The sequence below is a fragment of the Piliocolobus tephrosceles genome, chromosome 18 (genome assembly GCF_002776525.5).
Source record: "Piliocolobus tephrosceles isolate RC106 chromosome 18, ASM277652v3, whole genome shotgun sequence".
NCBI classification, from domain to species: domain Eukaryota; kingdom Metazoa; phylum Chordata; class Mammalia; order Primates; family Cercopithecidae; genus Piliocolobus; species Piliocolobus tephrosceles.
The window spans coordinates 35452182-35475990 of NC_045451.1; positions in this window are offsets into that span (position 1 = coordinate 35452182).

Here is a 23809-nt window from a genome sequence, read left to right on the forward strand (position 1 = left end):
GTGAAAGGAAGTGGGGTTCTGGAGCCTGTCACCTCAAGCATTGCCATAGAAACCTATGGTTATGAAGAAAGGTCTGAAAGTCATTGATGCACATACTTATTTTGTTGCATGCTAATTTGCTTGAAATGGCAAGCAGTTTTTAATAACTGCAATTAATATTTTCATATTGACGTCTCATTAAATTGTTTTCTCTTCTCACTATGTAGACACTCTTGTTGTTGTTGTTGTTGAGACAGAGTCTTGCTCTGTCACCCCGGCTGAAGTGCAGTGGTGCGATCATGGCTCACTGCAGCCTCGACTTCCTGGTTGCCCAGGCTGGTCTTGAATTCCTGAGCTCAAGTAATCCTCCTGCTGTGGTCTCCCAAAGTGCTGGGATTATAGGCATGAACTACTCCACCTCGCCTCTATTGACCTTTTGTTTTTTTTTGTTTTTTTTTTGAGACATGCTCTCCTTCTGTCGCCCAGGCTAGAGTACATTGGAATAAGGGTCACTGCAACCTCCGCCTCCTGCGCTCAAACGATCCTCCCACCTCAGCCCCCCATGTAGCTGGGATCACAGGTGCCGTGCCACCACACTGGGGTAATTTTTGTATTTTTTTAGTAGGGACGGGGTTTTGCCATATTGGCCAGGCTGGTCTCAAACTCCTGGCCTCAAGTGATCTGCCCACCTTTGCCTCTCAAAGTGCTGGGATTACAGGCATGAGCCACCACACCTGGCCACCCTGTTGATTCTTAATAGTAATTCCTTCCTGACGTTTCTCTAATTTCTTGATTTCTCTCTCTGTCACACACACATACCTGTCAGAGAACAGACCCAAACCTTGGCCCATGCTCCCAGCGTGCCTAGTGTTAGGCATGGCATGATTTTAAAAAGAGCAAGATCCCTTTAAGACCTTCCGCATATACTTACTAATGCCCTTCATTTACAAGAGAAAAGTTCTTTCAATGACATAGTAAGAAACTGGCCAACTATAGTGTAAATAAGCTTTACACCAAGCATATATGAATCCTTTTTTCTATAGACAGCTACCAACCAAAAATATGAGGAAACAAAGGTCACTGAAGGGGTCGAAGTCAGAGGAAAGTAAGAGTGGGTATATGGAAGACTGCAGAGTTCACAGTTTTGTAGTGGTCTTGTTATCAGTATCTTTCTCCCTGTGTGTATGGGGAGAACTGTGGGCCAAAGTGAGCTGGAGCCCAAAAGATGTAGTATAGCCTCTGATCATGGAATTTTCTTTCTTTCTTTTTTTTTTAAATGGGTAAACAGGCCTGTTCAGCCTTTTTTTTTTTTTTTTTTTTGAGATGGGAATTTCACTCTTGTTGCCCAGGCTGGAGTGCAGTGGCATGATCTCAGCTTGCTGCAACTTCCCCGTCCTGGGCTCAAGCAATTCTCCTGCTTCTGCCTCCCAGGTAGCTGGGATTACAGGCATGGACCACCACACCCAGCTGATTTTGTGGATTTTTTTTTGTAGAGACAGGGTTTCATCATGTTGGTTAGGCTTGTTTCGAACTCCTGACCTCAAGTTGTCCACCTGCCTTGGCCTCCCAAAGTGCTGGGATTACAGGCATGAGGCACTGTGCCCGGCCTCAGCCATCATTTTGTTGTACCTCTATTGTATGTAAGGTGCTGTAGCATAATATAGAGATTTTAAAAAGATGTTTCACTCAGTTTTTATAATCTCATGTGGAAATAGACAACAACATCACCAAGATAGAAGTGAATGAGAAGCTCACTACTGAAGCTGAGTTTCAGGTGCTACTGGAATTTGCAGGTAGCAGAGAAGATATAAAATTACTGGTTATATTTTGGTAAACTAAGGATACATATTACAGTATCAAAGGTAAGCACTAAAAATGTGTAACTAAAAAGCTAATAAACTGTACCTGCTTTAAATATAAAAGGACTAAGCAATTCAACTAAAATATTGTCACACTGGAAAAAAACAATATACTGCTTTTCAAAAACCACTCTAAATATAAGGACAGGAAAACAGTTGAAAGTAAAGTTCCACAGTAGGGTTTGAGACAAAAAAGCATTATTACAAAAAAAGGGATATTTCAAAAATGATGTAAGGAAGATATAACAATCATTAATTTACATGTACCTAATAACGTGGCATCAAGCTAGATATAAAGCAGAAGTTCCACTTTTGGTTAGCTACAGAAAGTTGCTGAAGACCATTACTTCTGCCATAATAATGAAAAAATACTGGATAAATTAAAAGATCATATTTGGCTTGAAAGTCATTGGAGAACTGTTGACACAGACGTTTAAGGAGGGAAGGAATATTCTTAGTTGAATTGACTAATGACTGCTGTCATTTTGGAATGGAAGTAGCCTGTTATAGGGGAGAAAATTTTGTAGTAACAGCTACACAAGGAGTATCTTGGCATATTGGGGCCTGGATGAGTCCCAAATACAGAATTAATTTTCCCCATATATCAGTTTCTTTTCAGTGGAACTTTTCTGAATAAGCAATGGCATAGGAAGCTAGGGGCTGGGCTGTGAAACCAAGCAAAGTCTTGTAGCCTCATGGCGATGAAATCACAAAACCTGACTTGAGAAAGGAGCTTGATCCCTCTTTCAAACTTGACGCTGGAGGTAATGCAAAACTAACAGAAGTAGCAACTCAGAACCCTTGCAGGTAAATCTGTAATAAATAAAATAACTCACCCTTATTCTTGCTGCAAGACAGGGGAAAAGGGCATGTTCTTTCTGAGAAAATTATTTAGGCTCTATTGATCTTTTGTACACAGTTGTCTGATATAAAAAACGTAATGGAAGAAGCAGGAAAATGTGATCCTTACATGACAAAGTCAATAGAAGCAGATCACAGACAACCCAGATACTAGTATTTTAGTAAACAAAAACTTTAAGAACACGTTATAAATGTGTCAGAATTTAGAAGGAAAGATAAAATCAATGAAACTGGAGAATTTCAGCAAAATACTTGAAACTCAAAAAACTAAATGGAAATTTTAGAACGAAAATATCTAATAGAAATAAATCATTGGATGGGCTTAACAAAAAACCAGACATAGCAGAAAAAGGATTAGTGGATTCAGAGATAGATTGAAATTATCAAAACAAGCAAAAAGGGGAAAAAGATTTTCATACTGAATTGTCATTCAAAAAATAATATATAAAATTTGGACAACAATAGTAAAAATGTAATCTACATTTATGGGATCTTACAACCAACAACTGCAGAATATACATTATTTTCAAGTAAACATGAAATTTTTACCAATATAGATCCTATACTGGGCTACAAAACAATTCTTAGTATATTTCAAAAGCTTGACTTCACCCAGAGTTTTTATCACAATGGAATTAAATTTAAAAATCAATACTAGTATAATTAGAAAGTCCCAATATTATAAATCAACACAGTTTGCAAGTAAGTTTGGGTCAAAAAAAATCACAAAGCTGGGTGTGGAGGCATGCATCTCTAGTTCCAGCTACTTGGGAGACTGAGGCAGGAGGATTGCCTGAGCCCAGGAGTTTGAGGCCAACCTGGGCAATATATCAAGACCTTGTTTGTAAGAGAGAGAGAAAAAGTGTTTTCTGTCCATAAAAGCCAGAGATGCACATTTAAAATAATTGGCAAAATATATATTTTAAAAATCACAGTGGATACTCAAAAATAACGGTAATGAAAACGCAGTATGTGAAAATTTGTCAGATGCAAATAAAACAGGGCTTTGATTAAAAAATATATCTTTAAACACATGTATTTAAAAAGGTGAAAGGCTTAAAATCAGTGAATAAGCTTTCATCTCAAGAAACTAGAAAAAGCAAATGAAACGCAGAGGAAATAGAGGAAGGTAATAAACAAGAGCAACATTCAATAAAATTGAAAGCAGATAAGCAATAGAGAAAATAAGGACAAAAGTTTCTTGTTTAAAATGATTAATAAAATTGATTAATCAATTTTATTAAGCTCCTAGGAAGCTGATCAGGAAAAAAGAAAACACAAATTACTAATATTAGAAATTAAAGAGGGCCGGAGGCGGTGGCTCACGCCTGTAATCCCAGCACTTTGGGAGACTGAGGTGGGTGAATCACTTGAGGTCAGGAGTTTGAGACCAACCTGACCAACATGGTAAAACCCTGTCTCTGACAAAAATACAAAATCAGCCGGGCGTGGTGGTGCACTCCTATAATCCTAGCTACTTGGGAGGCTAAGGCAGGAGAATTGTTTGAACCCAGGAGGCAGAGGTTGCAGTGAGCTGAAGTCACGCCAATGCACTCCAGCCTGGGTGGGCAATAAGAGCGAAACTCCGTCTCAAAAAAAAAAAAAAAAAAACTCATCATTGCTAATTGCAATTAAATTAGCAAATAAATACATTATGGACAACATTATGCCAATAAGTTTGACAACTGAAAAAAGACAAATGTATTGCCAAAGTTGATAAGGGGAGAAGTAAAAGATATTAATATCCCAAAGTCATTTTAAGAAATTGAATTTGCAGTTTAAAACTTTCACGTAGAGCATCAGACCTCACAGTCTTCACTGGCAAAGTCTACTAAACATTTAGGGAGGAATAATACCAATATTACACAAATTATTTCAGAAAACAGAAGAGAAAATATATTTCAATTCATTTTATAAGGTTTCCATGCCCCTAATTTTAAAACCATATCAAAACATTACAAGAAAATTACCAGTATTTCTTGGGCTGGGCACAGTGGCTCATGCCTCTAATCCCAGCACTTTGGGAGGCCGAGGCAGGCGGATCACCTGAGGTCAGGAGTTTGAGAACAGCCTGGCCAACCTGGTGAAACCCCGTCTCTACTAAAAATACAAAAATTAGCCAGACAAGGTGGCAGGCACCTGTAATCCCAGCTACTCGGGAGGCTGAGGCAGGAGAATCACTTGAACCTGGGAGGTGGAGGTTGCAGTAAGCCGAGATCACGCCATTGCACTCCAGCCTGGGCGACAAGCAAAGCTCCATCTCAAATAAATAAAATTACCAGTATTTCTCATGAACATTGATGCAAACATTCTTAACAAAATTCGGCAAGTTGACTGGGCACAGAGGCTCAGGCCTGTGATCCCAGCACTATAGGAGGGTCCCTTGAGTCCACAAGTTCAAGACCATGCTGGGCAATGTGGTGAGACCTTGACTTTACAAAAAAATTAAAATATGAGCCAAGTATGGTGGTGTATGCCTGTAGTTCTGGCTACTCCGAAGGCTGAGGTGGGAGGATTACTTGAGCCTGGAAGGCAGGAGGCAGAGGTTGCAGTGAGCTGAAATCATGCCACTTCACTCTAGCCTGGGCAACAGAGTGAGACCCTTTCTCAAAAGACAAAAACAAAGCAAGTTGGATCCAGCAGTATGTATTTTTAAAAATAGTACAGTATGACCACGTGGGATTTAGTCCAAGAATGTATACTTAGTTTAACATTAAAACCATATTAACAAATACATATGAGCATTTGGAGTTTTTACAAAGGTGCAGAGGCGTTTCAATGGAAAATGGATGGTGTTTTCAAGAAATGGTAATTAAGTCAGGCATAAATGGTGAATGCTTGTAATCTCAGCTATTTGTGAGGCTGAGATTGGAGGATTCCTTGAGCCCAGGAGTTCAAGGCCAGCCTGAGCAACATAGAGAGACCCTGTCTTAAAAAATAATAATAATAAAAAAAAGAAAAGCTTAAAAAAAAGAAATGGTACTTAAATAGTTGGACTTCCATATGGGAAAAAAATGATTATTGACCCATATCCTTCAGTGTATTTAAAAATGAGCTAAAATGGATCATAGACAATCTGAAGAGGCCTATATTTGTTAAATAAATTGAATCAATAATTAATAACACTCCAAAACAGAAAGCACCAGGCCCAGAAGGGCTCACTGGTGTATTCTTCCAAACATTTAAGGAAGAAATTGTAAGCAGAGGAAATATATTCTAACACATTTCATTAAGCCAGCATTACCATAATACCAAAGCCAGACAAAGACTACAAATAAAACTATAATATCTCTCCTAAACATTGGTGTAAAAATCCTCAACAAAATATTAGCATATTGAATTCAAAGCTGTATAAAAAGAATTACATATTATGACTATGTACGATTTGTCCCAGGTAAGGCTGGGACAATTGAAAATCGGTTAATGTAACCCATCACATCAAGTAGCTAACAAAAAATCACACGATCATATCAACAGATGCAGAAAAGGCATTTTTCTAAATTCAACACCAATTCATTATAAGAACTCTTAGCAAACTACGAATAGAGGAGAACTTGATATAGAACATCAAGGAAAACGATACATAGATTAGAAAGGAAAAAAACTTCTTTTGTTCACAGATGACATTGTTTAGTTAGAAGATCCATAATAATTGACAAAAAACTCTTAGAACTAGTAAGCAATTATAGGAAGGTTGCAGGATGCAAGATTAATATACAAAATTTGTCACTTTATATTAACCCTGAACAAATGGAATTTGAAACTGTAAATACAATACCATTTACATTAGCACTCCCCAAAATGAAATTATCATGTATAAATCTAACAAAATATGTACAAGACCTGTTTGAGGAAAACGAGACTGATGAATGAAATCAAAGGACTAAATAAATGGAGGGATATTCCATGTTCATGGATAGCAAGACTCAAAATTGTCAAGATGCTAATTCTTCCCTGCTTGGTCTATGGATTCAACACAATGCTAATGAAAAAACCCAGGAAGTTATTTTGGGGATATCAACAAAATGATTTTTAAATTTGTATGGAGAGACAAAAGAGAATAGCCAATGCAATATTGAAGACAAGCAAAGTGCAAGGACTGATTCTTTCTGACTTCAAGAGTTACTATAGGCCAGGTGTGGTGGCTCACGTCTGTAATCGCAACACTTTGGGAGGCCGAGGCAGGTGGATCACCTGAGATCAGGAGTTCAAGACCAGCGTGACCAACAAGGCAAAACCCTGTCTCTACTAAAAATACAAAAAATTAGCCGGCCATAGTGGCAGGTGCCTGTAATCCCAGCTACTCGGGAGGCTGAGGCAGGAGAATCACTTGAACTTGGGAGGCAGAGGTTGCAGTGAGCCGAGACTGTACCATTGCACTCCAGCCTGGGCAACAAGAGTGAAACTCCATCTCAAAAAGAAAAAAAAAAAGTTACTATAAAGCTACAGTAATCAAGACAATGTGATATTGTCAAAAGGATAGACAAGTAGATTAATGGAACAGAATAGCCCAGAAATAAGCTTACATAAATACAGTCAGCTATCTTTAACTAAGGAACAAAGACAATGCAATGGAGAAAATATGTTTTTTCGCCAAATAGTGCTGGAAAAATGACATCCACATGAAAAAAACAAAAACAAAACACAGACCTTACATCTTTCACAAAAAAAGTCAAAATGGACCATAGATTGAAATGTAAAACACAGAACTATAGAACTCCTAGAAGCTAATATAGGTGAAAATCTAAATGACCTTGGGTATGGGTATGGCTTTTTATATACAACAGTAAAGGCATGATTCATGAATGAAAGAATTGATAAAATGGATTCATCAAAATAAAAGAAAAACTTATGCTCTGTGAAAGAGACTGCCAAGAGAATGAGAAGACAAACCAAATTGAGATAAAATATTTGCTAATGACATATCTGATAAAGGACTATGGTCCAGGCTGGGCACAGTGGCTCATGCTTGTAATCCCAGCACTTTGGGAGGCCAAGGCAGGCGGATCATGAGGCCAGGAGTTCGAGACCAGCCTGGCCAACATGGCGAACCCTGTCTCTACTAAAAAATACAAAAATTAGCCAGGTGTGGTGGGGGGTGCCTGTAATCCTAGCTACTCGGGAGGCTGAGGCAGGAGAATTGCTTGAACCTGGGAGGCGGAGGTTGCAGTGAGCCGAGATTGTGCCATTGCACTCCAGCCTGGGTGACAAGAGCAAGACTCCATCTAAAAAAAAAAAAAAGAAATGTCCAAAATATATAAAGAACTGTTAAAACTCAATAGGGAAATGAACGACTTGATTTTTTAAAATTTAGATTTATTTTTTATATTTTTTATTTAAGTTCTGGGATACATGTGCTAGATGTGCAAGTTTGTTACATAAGTAAATGTGTGCCATGGTGGTTCACTGCACCTATCAACCCATTGCCTAGGTATTAAGCCTGTGTGCGTTAATTATTTCCTGATAATCCTGATGCTCTCCCTCCCCTGATCTTCCCCCGACAGGCCTCACTGGGTTTTGTTCCCCTCCCTGTGTCCGTGTGTTCTTGTTCAGCTCCCCCTTGTAAGTGAGAATATGCAGTGTTTGGTTTTCTGTTTCTGTGTTAGTTTGCTGAGGATAATAGCTTCCAGCTCAATCCATGTCCCTGCAAAGGACATGATCTCATTCCTTTTTGTGGCTGCATAATATTCCACAGTGTATATGTACCACATTTTCTTTATCCAGTCTATTATTGATGGGTATTTGGGTTGATTCCATGTCTTTGTTGTTGTGAATAGTGCAATGAATATATGTATGCATGTATCTTTATAATAGAGTAATTTATATTCTTTTGGGTATATACCCAGTAATCAGATTGCTGGGTCAAATGGTATTTCTGGTTCTAGGTCTCTGAGCAATCGCCATACTGTCTACCACAATGGTTGACCTAATTTATATTCCTACCAACATTGTAAAAGTGTTCCTATTTCCCCACAGTCTCACCAGCATCTGTTGTTTCTTGACCTTTTAATAATCACCATTCTGACTTGGATGAGATGGTGTCTCATTTTGTTTTTGATTTGCATTTCTCTAATGATCAGTGATGTTGAGCTTTTTTTCATATGTTTGTTGGCTTCATAAATGTCTTCTTTTGAGAAGCGTCTGTTCATGTCCTTTGCCCACTTTTTAATGGGTTGTTCGTTGGTTTGTTTTTTCTTGTAAATTTAAGTTCCATGTACATCCTGGATATTAACCCTTTGTCAGATGGTTAGATTGCAAAAATTTTCTCCCATTATCTGTTCACTCTGATGATAGTTTCTTTTGCTCTGCAGAAGCTCTTTAATTAGATCCCATTTGTCAATTTTTAATTTTGCTACAATTGCTTTTGGTGTTTTTGTCATGATATCTCTGCCTGTGCCTATGTCCTGAATGGTATTGCCTAAAGTGTCTTCTAGGGTTTTTATAGTTTTGGGCTTTACATTTAAGTCCTTAATCCATCTTGAGTTAATTTTTTGTATAAGGTGTAAGGAAGGGGTTCAGTTTCAATTTTCTGCATATGGCCAGCCAGTTTTGTGAGCACCATTTATTAAATAGGGAATCCTTTCCACATTGCTTGTTTTTGTCAGGTTTGTCAAAGATCAGATGGTTATAGATGCGCCATCTTATTTCTGAGATCTCTCTTCTATTCCATTGGTCTATGTGTCTGTTTTTGTACCAGTACTATGCTGTTTTGGAACAACCTAATTGTAAAATGGGCAAAAGGCGTGAACAGACACCTTACCAGAGGAGATGTACAGATGGCAAATAAACACGAAAAGAGGTTCATCCTGTTCATTAGACAAATGCAAATCAAAACTACAATGAGATATCATCTCACACCAGTCAGAATGACTATTATTAAAAAGCATCCCCCCCAAAACAAACAAACAAAAACACATACTGGCAAGATTGTGGAGCAAAGGGAACCCTTATACATTGTTGGTGAGAGTGTAAATTAGTTCAACTCTTGTGGGAGGCTGTATGGCAACTAAAAGCAGAACTACCTTTCATCTCAGCAATCCCATTACTGGGTATATACCCAGAAGAGTATAAAGCATTCTACCCTAAAGACACATGCACGTGAATGTTATTTGCAGCACCATTCACAATAGCACAGACTTGGAATCAACTTAAATGCCCATCAGTGACAGACTAGATAAAGAAAATGTGGTACATATACACTGTGGAATATTATGCAGCCATAAAAAAGAGCAAGATCATGCATTTTATGGGAACATGGATGGAGCTGGAGGCTATCACCCTTAGCAAACTAATGCAGGAACAGAAAACCAAATTCTGCATGTTCTGACATATAAGTGGAAGCTAAATGATGAGAACTTAGGAACACTAAGAATGAAACACAGATATTGGGGTCTACTTGAAGGGGGAGAGTGGGAGAAGGGAGAGGAGCAGAAAAGATGACTTGGGTACTCAGCTTAATACTTGGGTGATGTCATAATATGTGCAGCAAACCTCCATGACACATGTTTATCTATGTAACAAACCTTCACATATGCCTCCAAACCTAAAATAATTTTTTGATTTTTTTTTTTTTTTTTGAAACAGAGTCTCAGTCTGTTGCCCAGGTTGGAGTGCAGTTGTGCAGTCTTGGCTCACTGCAACCTCCATCTACTGGGTTCAAACAATTCTCCCTGCCTCAGCCTCCCAAGTAGCTAGGATTACAGGCATGTGCCACCACACCTGGCTGATTTTTTTATTTAAGAGAGATGGGGTTTCACCACGTTGGCCAGGCTGGTCTTGAACTCCTGACCTCAAGTGATCTGCCCACCTCAGCCTTTCAAAATGCAGGGATTACAGGCGTGAGCCACCCAAGGAGACTGAATTTTAAAAAAAGGAAAAAAAAAATGTGGCGAGGTTTATCATATGTCATCATGGAATTGTAAATGAAAACACCAGTGAGATACACACCTATTAGAATGGCCACAGTCCTAAAGACTGACAGCAACAAATGCTTATGAGGATGTGGAGCAATGGGAACACTCATTCATTGCTGGTAGTAATGCAAAATGGTACAGCCACTGTATTAGTTCGTTCTCACACTGCTGCAGAGAAATACCTGAGACTGGGTAATTTATAAAGAAAAGAGGTGTAATTGGCTCATAGTTCTGCAGGCTATACAGGAAGCATAGCAGCATCCACTTCTGGGAAGACCTCAGGGAGATTTTACTCATGGCAGAAGGCAAAGTGGGAGCAGGCATGTTCACATAGAGCAGGAAGAAGAGAGAGCAAGGAGAGGAGGTGCTACACACGTTTAAACGACCAAATCTCACAAGAACAGACTCAATATTACCACACAGTACCAAGGGGAAAGTCCACCCCCATGATTAAATCACCTCCCACCAGGCCCAACCCCCAACACTGAGGGTGACAATTAAACATGAGATTTCGGTGGGGAAACAGATCCAAATCATATCAGCCACTTTGGAAGACAGTACGGAAGTTTCTCTTAAAACTGAATGTAGTCTTACCATATGATCCAGTAGTGATACTCCTTGGTATTTACCCAAATGAGTTGAAAACTTAACACACACACCAAAAAAATGAACCCGCACCTGGATATTTTTAGGAGTTTCATTCATAATTGCCAAAATTTGAAAGCAACCAAGATGTCTTTCAGTAGGTGAATAGAAAAATAAACTGTGGTATATCCAGAAAGTGGAATATTTTTCAGTGTTAAAAAGAAGTGAGCAGGCCAGGCACGGTGGCTCACGCCTGTAATCCCAGCACTTTGGGAGTCCGAGGTGGGTGGATTGCCTAAAGTCAGGAGTTCGAGACTAGCCTGACCAACATGGTGAAACCCCGTCTCTACTAAAAATACAAAAACTATCTGGGCATGGTGGTGGGTACCTGTAGTCCCAGCTACTCAGGAGGCTGAGGCAGGAGAATCTCTTGAACCCAGGAGGTGGAGGTTGCAGTGAGCAGAGATCACGCCATTGCACTCCAGCCTGGGCAATAAGAGTGAAACTCCATCTCAGGAAAAAAAAAAAAAGAAAGAAAGAAAGAAATGAGCTATCAACCATGAAAAGACGTGAAGGAACGTTAGATGCATGTTATTAAGTGAAGGAAGCCAATCTGAAAAGGCTATATAATGCATTATTTCAACTATATGACATTCAGGAAGAAGTAAAAAAAGACAGTAAAAAGATCAGTGGTTCCAGGGGTTAGGGAAGAAGGAGGGATGAACAGGCAAGGCACAGGATCTTTACAGCAGTTAAACTATTCTAAATGATGATGGAGGCATTTCGTTATAAATTTATCAAAATCCATAAAACGTATAACACGAAGAGTGAGCCCTAGCATAAACTATGAACTTCAGGTCATAATATTTTTTCAATGTAAGTTCATTGACTATTAACAAATGTGCCACTCTGGTGTGGGATGTTGACAGTGGCAGAAGTTGTGCATGTGTGGTGTAGGAGATGTATGGGAACTCTCTGTACTTTCCCCTGAATTTGCTAAGAACCTAAAACTGGTGTAAAAAACTAAAGTCTATCTTTTTTTAAAAAGTTTGCACAAGCAGTTTGTAAACTTCATTTGCTTAAAAATTACATAAAATGTCAATAATTAACAGTGAGTTGACTCTAAATGAAGGCATTATTGATTCAGAAAAACTAGATTATATGCCAAAAATAATTCCTAAAACTGAAAAATATAGAAGAAAACAGGAAAACATCTTTATGCTCTTGTGTTAGGCAAAGGATTCTTAGATTACCCCCATAAACATCCATCTTTAAAAAGATACACAGACCTGGCGCAGTGGCTCATGCCTGTAATCCCAGCACTTTAGGAGGCCGAGGCAGGTGGATTACCTGAGGTCAGGAGTTCGAGACCAGCCTGGCCAACGTGGTGAAACCCTGTCTCTACTAAAAATACAAAAATTAGCCAGGTATGGTGGTGTGTGCCTGTAATCCTAGTTACTCAGGAGGCTGAGGCGTGACGGCGGGCGCCTGTAGTCCCAGCTACTCGGGAGGCCGAGGCAGGAGAATGGCGTGAACCCGGGAAGCGGAGCTTGCAGTGAGCTGAGTTTGTGCCATTGGACTCCTGTCTGGGTGACAGAGCGAGACTCTGTCTCAAACAAAAATAAATAAATAAATAAAGGAGAAAAATAACGTAATCATCTCAATGGATTCAGAAAAATGCATTTGAAAAACTTGTTAAAAAATCATAACAAAGGCCGGGCGCGGTGGCTCAAGCCTGTAATCCCAGCACTTTGGGAGGCCGAGACGGGCGGATCACGAGGTCAGGAGATCGAGACCATCCTGGCTAACACGGTGAAACCCCGTCTCTACTAAAAATACAAAAACTAGCCGGGCGAGGTGGTGGGCGCCTGTAGTCCCAGCTACTCCAGAGGCTGAGGCAGGAGAATGGCGTAAACCCGGGAGGCAGAGCTTGCAGTGAGCTGAGATCCGGCCACTGCACTCCAGTCCGGGCAACAGAGCGAGACTCCGCCTCAAAAAAAAAAAAAAAAAAAAAAAATCATAACAAAAATAAATAAAAATGATATCAACACCCATTCATGATAAGTGCTCTTGACAAACTAGGAATGGAAGGGATTTTCCTCAACCTGATAAAGCATACCTATGAAAAATTTATAGATAGTGTCATTATTAATGGTGAGATAGGCACTTTTCCTTTAAAATGTTAATAACAAAGCCAGAATGGCCACTTTCTCCATTTCTATTCAATATTGTTATGGAGGCCCTAGCAAATATAAGATAAAATAATAGATTTACAAGGAAAAATAACTGTATGCACAGACAAAATGATTATGTATGCAAAAAAACCCAAAGGAATCTATGAAAAAATGTCTAGAACTAATAAGTGTTTCACACTATGGGATACAAGGTTGTATTAGGGTTCTTTAGAGGGACAGAACTAATAGGAGATATTATATATATCTATATATTTATATATTATATATATTTATATATATATATATAAAGGGGAGTTTATTAAGTATTAACTTACATGATCACAAGATCCCACAATAGGCTGTCTGCAAGCTTGAGGAACAAGGAGAGCCAGTCCCAGTCTCGAAACTGTAGAACTTGGAGTGCAGTGTTTGAGGGCAGGAAGCGTCCAGCACCAGAGAAAGATATGGGCTGAGAAGCTAGGCCAGTCTCAACTTTTCATGTTTTTCTGCCTGCTTTGTATTTGCTGGAAGTTGATTAGATGGTGCCCACCCAATTAAGGGGGGGGTCTGCCTTTCCCAGCCCACTGACTCAAATGTTAATCTCCTTTGGCAAAACCCTCACAGACACACCCAGGATCAGTACTTTGTATCCTTCAATCCAATCAAGTTGACAATATTAGCCATCACAAGTCCACTCTTTGTCAACTTGAACCCATACACGTCTCCTGAGATCATACATAATCTTCAAATAAACAATAATAAGGTCATAATTATACCTAACATAATACAACTGTTCTTCATATAACCAGAAACGCACCAATCCCCTACCCAAATACTATTACATAAAGGTAACAATACTTAAATGCTGATATCAAGTCATTAAATCTTATGTCACATGGTAAAGGAAAAAGGAAATAAAATGAAGATATTTTCTTACTATAAGTGTATACGTGCCCAAACATGTTTTTAACAAAAGAAGGAAGAAATAATACTCGTGACAATTACAGTCCCTGGTTCTGCAGCTGGTCACGTGTTCATAGCTGGTATTGATGACTAACTTCTCTATTACCCATTCTGTATTCCCTTTGCCTTTAGCCAGCACCTCAGCAGGTCATGGTTTTTTTCCTGGTGGAGTGACTCAAACCTTCATTCCTGAAGGGTCTGGGCCATTTGTGTAGTCCTGACTGGATTGGGCTGTTGTAGTTTCCCATTGACCTTAATCACAGGGCATGGTAGTAGTAAGAGAGGCCCTAATGGATCTCCTGTATTCCATGCATACTATTCCTTACCTCCATTGTGGAGTAGTGGACTGCTTTCATCTTGATAGTCCGGGTCAATCACCCCAGCCAACACTAAACTCCCTTCTTAGCCTGTTGACTTAAAGGTAGGAGGAGCCCAAAGTGTCCAGGTGGCAATCTTAACCTCCAGTTTAATGGGATTGTTGTGTCTTCTGGTGGCAGTGTCCTTCCCTCTCTAACTAAGACCTCTAGGCCAGAAGAATGTAATGTCACGGGAACAGGAAGCAAAAATTTTGTTAGTGTATCACTAGGGGTAATGAGTGGTGCCACTCCCACTTTCACCCCTTGATTCCTGGACCTGTGAATCCTGGCTATGGGAGAAACAGTACCATATATTGGATACTGATTCAGAGCATACATGGCCTTCTGGAGCATACAGGGCCTTCTATTATTCCAGCTGCTTCAGGATGATGGGGATCATGGTAAGACCAGTGAATTCCATGAGCATGAGCCCACTGCTGCACTTTCTTAGCCATAAAGTGAGTGCCTTGGTCAGAGGCAATGCTAATGTGGAATACCATGGTGGTGGATAAGGCATTCCGTTAGTCCACGGATAGTAGTCTTGGCAGAAGCATTGTATGCAGGGTAGGCAAACTCATATCCAGAATAAGTGTCTATTCCAGTGGGGACAAACCTCTGCCCTTTCCATAATGGAAGAGGTCCAATATAATCAACCTGCCACCAGGTAGCTGGCTGATCACCCTGAGAAACGCTGCCATATCAAGGGCTCAGTGTTAGTCTCTGCTGCTGGCAAACTGGTCATTCAGCAGTGGCCATAGCCAGGTCAGCCTTGGTGAGTGGAAGTTCATTTTGCTGAGCCCATGCGTAACCTCCATCCCTGCCACCATGGCCACTTTGTTCATGAGCCCATTGGGCAATAACAGGGGTGGCTGAGGAAAGAGGCTGAGTGGTGTCCACAGAACGGGTCATCCTATCCACTTGATTATTAAAATCCTCCTCTGCTGAAGTCACCCATTGGTGAGCACTCACATGGGATACAAATATCTTCACAGTTTTTGACGACTCAGAGAGGTCCATCCATATACCTCTTCCCCAAATTTCTTTGTCTCCAATTTTCTAATCGTGCTTCTTCTAAGTCCCTGACCAGCCAAACCATTGGCTACAGCCCATGAATGAGTGTATAATCACACATCTGGCCATTTCTCCTTCCATACAAAGTGCACAACCAGGTACACTGCTCAAAGTTCTGCCCACTGGGAAGATTTCCCTTCACCACTATCCTTCAGGGATGTCCTAGAAAGTGGCTGTAGTGCTACTGCTGTCCACTTTTGGATGGTGCCTGCATATCGTGCAGAACCATCTGTGAACCAAGTCCTAGCCTTCTCTTCCTATCAGCTGTTCATAGGGAACTCTCCATGAGGCCATCAGTGCAGGCTGAGGGAGAGAAGGCAGGGTGGCAGGAGTGGAGACTGTGGGTATTTGAGCCACTTCCTCACATAACTTACTTGTGCCTTCAGGACCTACTTGAGCCTGAGCACATATATACCACTTCCATTTGATGATGGAGTGCTGCTGTGCACAACCCACCTTATGGCTAGATGAGCCAGAAAGCACCCAGTTTGTGATTGGCAGTTCAGGTTGCATAGTGACTTGATGACCCATAGTCAAACGTTCAGTTTCCACCAAAGCCCAGTAACAGGTCAAGAACTGTCTCTCAAAAGGAGAGTAGTTATCTGGAGAAGATGGCAGGGCCTTGCTCCAAAATCCTAGACACCTCTACTGTGATTCGCCTGTGGGGGCCTGCCAAAGGCTCCAAACAGCATTCCTCTCTGCCACTGACACCTCAAGCACCATTGGATCTGCTGGGTCACATGGCCTAAGTGGCAGAGCAGCTTGCACTGCTGCCTGGGCTCCACATGGGCCAGAATAACACACCCAAATGAGAAATGTGTTGCCTCTGAAATCCAAATAGGTCCATTGGCGTTGTGCCTTTCTTGGTTGTAGGATGGACCAAATGCAGCAATTTATCCTTCACCTTAGAAGGAGTATCTTGACAGTCTCCACACCACTGGACCCCTAGAAATTTTACTGAGGTAGAAGGTCCCTGAATTTTAGTTGTATTTATTTCCCATCCCCTGGCACACAAATGTCTTACCAATAAGTCCAGTGTGTTTCCTACTTCTTGCCCACTGGATCGAATCAGCATAATGTCATCAATGTAATGGACCAGTGTGATATCTTGTGGAAGCGAAAAGCGATCAAGATCTCTCCGAATAAGATTATGACACAAACCTGGAGAGTTGATATACCCTTGAGGTAGGACAGTAAAGGTATATTGCTGGCCTTGCCAGCTGAAGATAAATTGTTTCTTGTGGGCCTTATGGACAGAAATGGAGAAAAAGGCATTTGCCTAGTAAATGGCTGCATACCAGGTACCAGGAGATGTGTTAATTTGCTCAAGCAATGAAACCACATCTGGTACAGCAGCTGCAACTGGAGTCACCACTTGGTTAAGCTTATGAGAATCCAGTGTCATTCTTCAAGATCCACCTGTCTTCTGCACAGGCCAAATGGGAGAGCTGAATGGGGATGTGGCGTGAATCACCACCCCTGTGTCCTTCAAGTCTTTGATGTTGGCAGTCATCTCCACAATCCCTCCAGGGATGCAGTATTGTTTTTGATTTACTATTTTTCTAGGTAGAGGCTTCTCTAATGGCTTCCACTTGGCCTTTCCTACCATAATGGTCCTCACCTTACCAGTCAGGTAGCCAATGGGGGGTTTCTGCCAGCTGCGAGGTATATTTATGCCAATTATGCATTCTGACACTGGGGACATGACCACAGCATGAGCCTGGGGACCCACTGGACCCACTGTAAGTTGGACCTGAGCTAAAACTCCATTAATTACCTGACCTCCATAAGCCCCTACTTTAGTGGAGGACCACAATGATATTTTGGGTCTTCTGGAATCAACGTCAGCTCAGAGCCAGTGTCCAGTAGTCCTGGAAATGTCTGATCATTTCCCTTTCTCCAGTGCACAGTTACCCTGATTAAAGACTAGAGGTCTCCTTAGGGAAGGATGGGAGAAAGATTCACTGCATAAATTATCAGTAGTGTAGTGGAGTCCTTCCTCAAGGGGACCTGGCCTCCCCTTCTTTCAAGGGGTTTTGGGTCTGTAAATTGGCTTAAGTCTGGAAATTGATTGACAGGCCGTGATTTTCTGTTTTTGTAATTCAAATTAGTCTTCTATCCATTTGACCTGGAGGCTTTCTGCTTATATAAATTAAGCAGGAATGCAGTAGGCTTCCTATCAACTTCATTTCTAGGAACACCATGACTAATTAGCCAATGCCAGAGCTCTACATGAGTCAGAGTATTCTGATTGCTGCTTTGCCTCTCTTGTTCATTACACTAGCTATGTCCACCTTGCCTTTGATGGTTGAGTGCCACCACTTGGCCCCTGCCACCTCGAGATCCAACTATTTCCGTTTTATTTAAGGTTTATAGTTGAGTGACTGCGATTCCCTCCCTTAGATCTGGCATACAGAGAAGGGCACTTACAGGGCTCTCCAAAAATGCAGGTGCTGCCCTCACAAATCTATTTCACAAGGCAGTGGTCAAGGGTATATCTTCTGGATCCTCCCAGCTAGGATGAGTAGGTCTGAAGTGACTAATCCACTCCACCATCCCAATCTCCCTAAGCCGTTGGATCCCTTCCTCTACATTAAAGCAAGGGAGATCAGGAATTTCCAGCTCTCTCACAGTGGGCTCTATTTTAATCCATATTTCAGCTAACTAAGCAAATAAACTATTAGAACCTTTTTAAACTCCCAGAGCTGCAACATTAAAAGCAGAGTCCCTACTTAGTGGACCCAAATCAATAAATTCAGCCTGATCCAACACTATATTCCTCCCACCATTATCCCATACCCTTAATATCCATTCCCATGCCTGTTCTCCAGATTTCTGTTTATATACATTAGAGAACTCAAACAGTTCTTTTCGAGTGTAGTGCACCTTCTTATGGGTCATACTCTCAACCTCACCTCTAGGGGCCCGCTGGGACTTTAGTTACAGGTCTAGAAGCAAACAGGGGTATTGGGGGTGCGTCCTGAGGAGAGTCAACATTATTTTACCTAGCAACTGCCTCAGAGGAGGCCATCATTGTTGCCTCAGGCAGCACAGAGTTTATCTCCTCAGTCAAAGGTGGAAAGGCTGATGGCAGCATGGGTCTGGGAGGGGATGTTGCCACTCCTGGGGGTGGGGAAGTTGTTCCTTCTGGTAAAAAAGGTTTTATCAGAGTTTACAAACTCAGTGTCCCCAGCTTCATCAAGGTCCTCCCACATGTCCCCATTCCAAGTTGCAGGGTCCCATTCTTTTCCAATCAATGCCCTCACTTTAACAGTAGATGGCTGGGTGCAGTGGCTCATGCCTGTAATCCCAACACTTTGGGGGGCCAAGGTGGGCAGACCATGAGGTCAGGAGTTCAAGACCAACCTGGTCAACGTGGTGAAACCCTGTCTCTACTAAAAATACAAACATAAGCTGGGCACGGTGGTGCACGTCTGTAATCCCAGCTACTTGGGAGGCTGAGGTAGGAGAATCACTTGAACCCAGGAGGCGGAGGTTGCAGTGAGCTGAGATCGTGTCATGAACTCCAGCCTGGGCAATAAAGGAAGACTGCGTCTCAAAAAAAAAAAAAAAAAGGAACAGTAGACATCTGGCGAGGCTGTGCATGCACCTTATATTGCAGGTCAGCCACTCACATGATAAGAGCTTGTGTCTGTTTTTCCACAATTTCAGCTCTTTCTCTACAGGAGATAAGACTCTCATTCAGGGCAATCTTAGCAGATTTGAGGCCCAGTATCTGCTTCTGAAGCCAGGAGACAGACTCCCTGAGTTCATCATTTTATTTCATCACTTTGTGCAGTGAACTTAGGAGCAACCAACCAGCTTCATTATGTTCCTTGGTTCTCCACATATGGTCAAAGGTATTTATGTATAGAGTCACTAAACTCCTTGCCTCTCATGAGCGGTGACTCAGAAGTGTCAAATGCATTTGTTTTGCATAACTCTCTTAAACAGTTTATGCTAAGGACTGTCAGTGTTCTCCATACTATTAGAAGTAGAGTCCTCAGCATTTTGGGGTCTAATCACGTTAAGCCGCCAACTCCAGAAACCCCAAAACCAACGAAAGAACTCCATCCTTAATATTCTGCTCTTCTAGAACCACTCCTGGTGCCAAAATCTTTATTAGTCAGGGTTCTCTAGAGGGACAGAACTAATAGGATAGAACTAATAGGATAGCCTTTATATATATATATAAAGAGGAGTTTTTAAAGTATTAACTTACATGATCACAAGTTCCTACAATAGGCTGTCTGCAAGCTTGAGGAACAAGGAGAGTCAGTCCCAGTCTCAAAACTGTAGAACTTGGAGTCCAATGTTTGAGGGCAGGAAGCGTCCAGCATGGGGGAAAGATATAGGCTGGTGGGCTGGGCCAGTCTCAACTTTTCACGCTTTTCTGCCTGCTTTATATTTGCTGGCAGCTGATTAAATGGTGCCACCCAATTAAGGGTGGGTCTGCCTTTCCCAGCCCACTGACTCAAGTGTTAATCTTTGGCAAAACCCTCACACACACACCCAGGATCAATACTTTGTATCCTTCAATCAAGTTGACACTCAGTATTAACTATCACAGAGGTAAATGTTTAAAAATTATTTCTATTTCTATATGCTAGTGACAAACATTTGGAAAATCAGATTTAAAAGATGCTAGGCCAGGTGTGGTGGCTCATGCCTATAATGCCAGCACTTTGGGGGTCTGAGACAGGAGAATTGCTTGAGGCCAGTGGTTTGACACTAGCCTGGGCAACATAGCAAGACCCACCTCTACAAAAAAAAAAAAAAGCCAGGTGTGGTGGCACTCTCCTGTCATTCTAGGTACTCAGAAGGCTAAGGCTTGAGGATCACTTGAGCCTAGAAGTTTGAGGTTGCAGTGAGCTATTATTCTGCCAGTGCACTCCAGCCTGGGTGACAGAGGGAGACTCTGTCTATAAAATTAAAATTAAAATTAAAAAATGAATAAATATATAAAAATGTCATTTTTATGCAGCAACTCCTCAGTAACAATGAGCATACCTAGTTGCCAGATCTTGGTTTCTAAAACCATTCTCAAACAAAAGGAACTAAGGCTCCTTGGAGATATGGTGGAGATATGGTTGATTCTAAGACTGAGGCATAACATAGATGAGCCTGGAGCATCTTGTAGTGTCAGAATGTTAGGGAGTGATAAAGAAACAAACAAAAGAAAAAAATCACTGATGGAGGTGTGTCAGAGGGACACAGAAACCTACTGAAAGATGTCCTAAAGACCAAAGTTGGAAAAATTTGTGCAAAAAAATAGTATTAGACTATAACCCAGATTTATGGTAAATATCCAAGTGTCCATACTGATATAAGCAAATGATTGAGTAAATAAATTCATGAATAAGAGAAAATTCTATGCAGAAGAATTCCAAATAATTTATGTAGATACACTACCCTAAAAGAAATGGAGCATAACTCTCTACTGCTTAAGTGTGGTTATGCATAGTGACTTGATTCCAATGAGTATAGTATGGAAAGGGGAAACAAAGTAACTTTACAGTGGAAAACCTGACAAACACTGCCTCAGCCAGATAATCAACATCAAAATCAACAGTGATAACTCATGTTGATAGTATGTCCCTGTCTTAGTCTTTTTAAAATTTTTCTTTTTTTTGAGACGAAGTCTCGCTCTGTTGCCCAGGCTGGAGTGCAGTGGCCGGATCTCAGCTCACTGCAAGCTCCGCCTCCCGGGTTTACGCCATTCTCCTGCCTCAGCCTCCCGAGTAGCTGGGACTACAGGCGCCCGCCACCACGCCCGGCTAGTTTTTTTGTATTTTTTTAGTAGAGACGAGGTTTCACAGTGTTAGCCAGGATGGTCTCGATCTCCTGACCTCGTGATCTGCCCGTCTCAGCCTCCCAAAGTGCTGGGATTACAGGCTTGAGCCACCGTGCCCAGCCAAAATTTTACTATTATTATTATTATTATTATTTTGAGATGGAGTTTCACTCTTGTTGCCCAGGCTGGAGTGCAATGGCATTGTCTTGGCTCTCTGCAACCTCTGCCGCCTAGATTCAAGTGATTCTTCTGCCTCAGCCTCCCAGTAGCTGAGATTACTGGCGCCCACCACCATGCTTGCCTAATTTTTTTGGATTTTTAGTAGAGATGGGGTTTCACCACATTGGCCAGGCTGGTCTTGAACTCCTGACCTCAGGTGATCTGCCCACCTCGGCCTCCAAAGTGCTAGGATTACAGACGTGAGCCACGGTGCCTGGCCCTTGTCTTAGTCTTTTTTGTGCTATAACAGAATACCACAGACAGGGTAATTTACAAAGAAAAGAAATTTATTCTTCACAGTGTTGGAGGCTGGAAAATCCAAGAGCATGGTGCTAGCATCTGGCAAAAGCCTTGTGCTGCATTTTCCCATGATGGAAGAACAAGAGACAGATATAGGAAATCTGGCCAAACTCATCCTTTTTTTCAGGAACCTACTCCTGTGATAATGACATTAATCCATTCATTAGGGCAGAGCCCTTATAACCTAATCACCTCTTAAAGGCACCACTACCCAATATCATTACATTGGCAATTAAATTTCAACATGAGTTTTGGAGGTGACACTCAAATCATAGCAGTACCCTTGATATGATGAAAATGGCAATTTATTTCTGTGGTCTCCCTGCCAAAAACCCATAACCCCAGTCTTATCATGAGAAAAACAGTTCCCAATTGAGGGACATTCTACACAATACCTGACCAGTACTTCTCTCACCTGCCAAGATCATCACAAACAAGAAAAGTTTGAGAAACTGTCACAGTCAAGAGGAACCTAAGGAGACATGATGACTAAAAATAATGTGATATCCTGGATGGGATCCTAGGACAGAGAAGGGACTGTGGGTAAAAACTAAGGAAATCTGAATAAACTCTGGAGTCTGGTGAGTAATAATGTATCAATATTGGTTCATTAATTGTGACAAATGTACCATACATTATAATGTAAGTTGTTGACAATAGGGGAAACTGACTTTGGAGTATGTGGGAACTCTGTTCCTTACAATTTTTCTTTAAAATTATTCTAAAAATAGAGTTTATTTTAAAAATACCATTTACAGAGCATCAAAAAGCATAAAATACTTAGGAAGAAATATAACAAAAGATGTGGAAGGCCACTATGCTGAAACTATAAAACACTGCTGGGAGAAACTCAAGAAGATATAAATAAATGTAGATCTGTGTTCATAGACTGGAAGAGTTGATGTAGTTAAGATGCAATATTGTTAAATGACATCCCAGTTTTAATCCCATCAGACTTTTTGTAAAAATTGATAAGCTAATTCTAAAATTTGTATGACATTTCAAAAGGACCTATAATAAGCAAAACAGTCTCAAAGATTGAGGTTGGATGATTTATACTGTCAGATTTCAGGATATACTATAAAGCTATAATAGGACAATATGTTATTGCATATGGATAATTAGGTAGATCAATGGAATAGAATATCAAGTTCAGAAGTAAACTGATACATATTTTGTAACTTGATTTTCAACAAAAACACCAGTGCATTTCAATGGGGGAAAGGAATCTTTTCTGTAAATGGTATTGGAATAACTGAATGTCCTTATGAAACAGAAAAGGACCTCAACCTCTACTTCATAGCATACACAAAAATTAATTTGAGATGGATCACAAATTTAAACTTGAAAGGTAAGTCTAAAAGTCTTTCAGAAGAAAACAGGCCAGGCATGGTGGCTCGCGCCTGTAATCCTAGCACTTTGGGAAGCCAAGGCGGGCAGATCACGAGGTCAGGAGTTCGAGACCAGCCTGGCCAACATACTGAAACCTTACTAAAAATACAAAAATTAGTCAGGTGTGGTGGCATGCGCCTGTAGTCCCAGCTACTCGGGAAGCTGAGGCGGGAGAATCTCTTGAACCCGGGAGGGGGAGGTTGCAGTGAGCAGAGACCACACCATTGCACTCCAGCCTGGGTGACAGAGTGAGACTCCATTTCAAAAAAAAAGGAAACACAGGAAAATATCTTTTCAACTTTGGGGTAGGAAAAGATTTCTTAGGACACAAAAATCCCTAAGC